At 37.0% G+C, this 5,644-nt stretch overlaps 1 long non-coding RNA gene across 1 annotated transcript; it reads left to right on the top strand.

Annotated features, from left to right (window-relative positions):
- On the top strand, positions 120 to 2,391 carry LOC107634517. Its single transcript, XR_001618956.2, has 2 exons — positions 120 to 492; positions 1,353 to 2,391. It is a non-coding gene; the product is annotated as an uncharacterized LOC107634517 (long non-coding RNA).

The following is a 5,644-nucleotide window of genomic DNA, read 5'->3' as shown; positions in this document are numbered from 1 at the left end:
TCCAAAACCCTAATCCTAATTTCCAAACTCTAACCTTAATTTTATTTAAATTACACTACTCTAGTTAGTCCAAAAATTTTCAAATTGAAATCCTAAACCTAAGCCTAAACCTAATTTTATTTTTTAACACATTCCCCCACCTAAACCTAGCCCCCTCCCTAAATACAACCCAGAAGTAGTAGATAGAAAAAGGAAAGAAGGAAAAGGGAGAAAGGAGATAACTCAAGAACGAAGAAGAGAACAGACCGCACCATGTCCTGCTGCTTCGCCGCCGTCGCCATCCATGTCGCACGCGAGAGAGCCATCGAGCTCAAGGGTGAAAGACGCATGTGAGAGAGGGAGGAACCGCGCTACTGCCGCCATCCAGCCCACCTTGCCATTGTCGCCATTGTCGTCGTCACCTCAAGCTCGTCGCCCTTTGTCCCCGTCGCAAGCTCGTCTTCCTGCTTCGGCCATCAACTCCTCTTTCGCCGTGAGTTGGTCTCTGGACAGGTGAGTTTCAGCTTCAGCCCTGTTATTTCTCTTTCAATTTTATTGTTGTAAATCTTTAGTACATCTTGAATTTGTTATTGAAAGTTGATTTTGTTGTTGAAATTATGTTTTAGCTAATTTTGTTTTGCTAAATACTAGGGATATAAAAATTATCATAGTTGAATTTTTTGTTCCAAATTATGATTTGAGATCAATTTGTTGTCATATGTTGAATTGTTGCTGAATATATCACTGGGCTTTAGTTTTTTGTTGCTTGATAACGTTATTGAATATTGAGTTGAATTTTGTTGCTGGATAACATCGCTGAGTTGAGCTGATGAGTTCAATTGTTGCTGAACATATTACTGAACATATCAATTGTTCCTGGATAACATCGCTTAGCTTCTTAATTTAATTTAAAAAAACATAATTCATAAATAAAAAGCAAATCAAAATTTTATGTTCTATAAAAGTTAATGCTAGCTGAGTACCTCTTAATTATATTTGTAGTTGACTAGTTGGTATGATGGTTGGTTGTCAACTATTTCTTACAGAATATGTGTACTGATTTTAGTCTTAAAGTTGATTTGGCATTATTTATGTTGCGTTGTCTGAATGAGTGCCTTTACAATCATGTGAGTAAAATAGCCTAGTTTGTAGTAATTTTTTTAGTTTATTTCTCATTATCTTACTGTGATTAAAAAATTTATTTGCTTAGTTTGGAATAATTTATTTGCTGATTTTGTTGAATTGTTCAATTTATTTGTTTATTTTTTGGTTGTATGTTCGATTTAGTTTGGATTCTTTGCTTAGTTTTTTGTTGTCAGATTCTCTAGCTTTGGAGCTAAATTTTTTTACTATAGCTTCAATATTTTTTTTAGGTGAAACATTACAAGATGAGTAAACAAATTGAGGTGAATTGTTGGTGCTGATGGTGCTCAGATCCCTCAGAAGCTAATATCTATAAGTTATAAAATTGAGTTGAGCTTGCTTTTTTCTTTTCTTGTGTCCTGCTTTATTTTAGTGGAAAGGATAATAAACCACGCGTCATATTTATTATTTTTATTACACACAGCATTGTATTCTGTTTTTGCTGATAATTGCATTTAACTTATGACAGTTATATGTGCCTGTTAATAAATATGGTCAATTTTATATATGTGTTATGTATGTTATGGATGCAAGCTTTTTCATATATAGTGCTGAATGGGAGTTATGTATGCAAGCTTTTATATGTATTATGTATATTATGGATGCAAGCCTTCTCTTATATAATATGGCCAATTTTATAGAGCTTCAATTTAAATAAGGGCAAATTACATTGACCCACTCTCCTTGCAGTTTTGGAAATTAGTAGTTGCTCCTTTTTGGTTTCACTTTTACATATATAATGCTGAATGGGAGTGGGAGCCGGGTATTTGTATGTCATTTTTTTATTTTTATTTTTTCATTTTTCTTTTTTAAGGCATATTTGGTGGAAATTCAATATAAAGAAAGTTATAATTTATGAAACAAGACTAGTCAATGTTATTTCATCAAAAATTAATTGGCAATTTGGCATAATTTATCTTAGATTGGCATTGAACCTACTTCTTTGTATGGTATTTTTAATGGGGTAACTTTTCTCTTTTCATAGTGATGTAATGTTGTGTTAGCATAAAAAAAAATTTGTTATCATTTTTTATACAATTTATCATCTCTTGTCTGCGATCTATCTTCTTTTTTTTCTTTTTCGGATATGTCTCATGGTCTCTCCACAATAAGGTATATCCTTGGTCTATATAGGTCCTTTACAGAGAGAGATGCTTTAGCGTGCTTCATTTTCATTAATGTCACTTCTTTATTTGCATTAAAGCTAGGCTTGTATGATTTCCAATTAAACTGTAAGAATTAGTGAGTAAAATATTATTATTTATTTATTTGTGATGCTACTAAGTTTATCTGGTTACTTTTACATATCACTACAAGAATTTGACAAATTTGCGACGAATTTTTGCGAGAAATATTTTTTGTCACTAACTTGTGAGGAATCAGTGACACACTAACAACAAAATTATTAAGAGGTCACAATATATCCGAAATTGAGAAAAGTGACTGATTAGCGAGAGATTTACAAGTAAGTTTGTTTCTCGCAAAATGACTTTTGTAGCTAAAAAAAGAGCAAGAAAAATACCTCTCTAATTTGTCACAAATTAATTAGCAAGTGATAATGTTCTAGCAAATAAGCAACTTAGGGGTTCAATCGAATAAAAGTAAAGTAGCGAGAGATATTATTGCCACTATTCCATCGCAAGTATTTGATATACAATTAGCGAGAAACAATTCACACACTAGTTCGTCGCTAAATAAACTTTTTGCAAAAAGGCTAATTAGTGAGGAACAATGTTACTAGCTAATCCATCATAAAGACTTCAAATGTATTTTGTGATGGATAATTTTCTAGCAAATTTGTCACAAAAATTTTTATTTTTAGCGAGCAACTAGTTTCTCGCTAATGTGTCGCATAATATTGTAAAATTCAAAATTAGGATAGCGACAGAAAACAGTCGTTGCTAACTCGTCGCAATAGATAAATCATTCAGCTAGGGAAGTGTTCCTTGCTAATTAGTTGCTAAAGTGGACATACGAATATTGAGCGCCTAGGACCTAAGTAGCAAGAAATTTGCGACCGTTTAACAACTGACACACTTCGTTCACTGATTTCAAGTCGCTGATTAGCGGGTGAAATATGTAACACCCTACCATGTAGAGTCTTATGCTTAAGTCATAATTCAGAGATGGCAAGGTATTATGACCTCTAAAACAAAAATTTAGTACGTATAGTAGTATGAATAATTGATTATAACTAGGAGCCTTGTAGGAAAAGGGGTAAACAAAAACCGTAACTCGAAAACGCAACACTCCGATCAATAACGTAACGAACAGGGATAAGCTAACGCGAGATCATATATATAAAGAGTGTCAAAAATGGGAATATCAAGACTCAAAATCCGGCTGCGAAGATAACCGGTCCGAGCATAGCAATATATACATATAATAAAATAAGGAAAACCCCAAAGGAAACCCAAAGGGACACAAATACAGAAAACCTATTCTCCAAAAATCCCCTCTAGAAGGAGTCATCACAGTTTGTATTATTTAATGGAGATAAAAGTATCTAAACAAAATATATATCCCAAAACAGAGTCCCGAGAACAAAGGATCTTCGCTAATCCAGAAGTCTCCAGCATGCCTCAACGAGAAGCCTCGCGTCCTGCATCTGAAAACCACAAAATCCGCATGGGTGAGAACCAGAGGTCCCCAGCACGGTAACAGCTTCCACATATATAATACATAATAATAGAGGAAAGCCGAAGGCAATCCTAGAACTTCCTCCAGATAATATCAAAGCTTATAAACAAGCTAAACCGTAAGTGGCAACTGACTAAAGATCCTTCAGTCTAACTAATACTTCCCTTTCCAATTCCTTCAGACCTCCCAACCACCAGCAGGAGTATAATATAACAAACACAGTTATATCAGACAAGAGATATACAAATAGAACAAGTAAGGCATTTAGACAAATAGCAAGTAATATGCAGTCAAATAGGCAATCTCAAACAATTCACATAGTATGCATATGATGAATGCCTGTCCCTAGTGGCTGATGATATCATCTGTCGGTTATAGAGCCAACCCGACAAGTCCTGGTAGCTAACCATTGGACTGTCCCTCTGTCGTGCATCCCCAACTCGAGTTATACTCATCATAAACTTGATCATAATCATGATCCATATCCATCACCCTCACTGGTGAATATTTATCCATCACCATCACTGGTGAATATTTATCCATCACCATCACTGGTGAATATTTATCCATCACCATCACTGGTGAATATTTATCCATCACCCTCACTGGTGAATATTTATCCATCACCATCACTAGTGAATATTTACGGGGGCGAGCTCATCCGGGCCTTTCACAGTACCCGGCCACACTTACGACATAGGGTCAAAAGAGCTTCGAGTCTCAACCTGGAGCACGTGGTGGCTAGCCACTGCTACTACCCAGGGAAACCCTCATCTCCGATGGTGGAAGTGCAAACATTCACAATTCATTCAACAGCATATATGCATTTATACTTAGCCATAAACATGGCTCCGCCGTAACACGGCAATAGTCTAGCCATCCAGCTTACGGTTAAATCCATAACCAGCCAATTCATTAACAATTACGGCCCTTTGGCCCATGGCATAACAAGCACTTCCACCGCCATTCTCCGCATCTCACATAATCATCTTTGATCCTCATTGATCATTCATTTTTCCCTTGCTTCACTCGCAAGTTACCACATTCACTAGCCCTTTTCCTCATGCTAGGCATATCATAATGATTCAAGACATAAGTGGTGAGATCGGAGGCTTAGAAGTATGAAATTTGGCCTTTAAAACTCAAAAATCAACTTTGGGATGAAAACAGGGCCACGCGTACGCGCACTCCACGCGCATGCGTGGATGGCCTTAAAACTCATCGACGCGCAAGCGTCATACGCGCGAACGCGTGGGTTGAAAATTAGCCAAACGACGCACACGCGTCAGCCACGCATACGCGCGAATACATTGTGCCCCAGGCACAAAACTGGTACAACTCTGGCACAACTCTCTGGAAAATGGCTGGGCATTCGATGCAGCGCATCGACGCGCCCGCGCACACCACGCGCACGCGTGGATGATGCTTTCTCGAAGAACGGCGCGTACGCGCCAAGTGCGCCTACGCGCGAGGGGTCATTCTGCTAAAAATTTTCTAAGTTAAAAGTTGCAGAATTCATAGATTCAACCCCCAATCTTCCGACGGTCATAACTCTCTCATTTTAAATCATTTTTCACCCGTTCTTCAAACGGCATGGACATCCCGGATCCAATTTCATTTCTAAACAAATTTGGCACAAATCAAAGATCCGTAGTCCAAGTTATGTCCCGTCAAAGTATGCCCAAAAACCATATTTTCATTCAAAACCACAAGGTGCCATTTTCAAAACAAGCCACTTTCAACTCTTTTCAAGATCAATCAAAACATGCCAATTTCAACCCTTCTCTTTGAAATCATTCAAAATGTACCAAAATCAACAACAAGCCATCCTCAACTCACACATTGACATTTTACCAAAATTCCCAAAACTACCTCCAACCAC

The sequence above is a fragment of the Arachis ipaensis genome, chromosome B03 (assembly GCF_000816755.2).
Source record: "Arachis ipaensis cultivar K30076 chromosome B03, Araip1.1, whole genome shotgun sequence".
NCBI lineage: Eukaryota > Viridiplantae > Streptophyta > Magnoliopsida > Fabales > Fabaceae > Arachis > Arachis ipaensis.
This window is presented reverse-complemented; position numbering and strand designations above follow the sequence as displayed.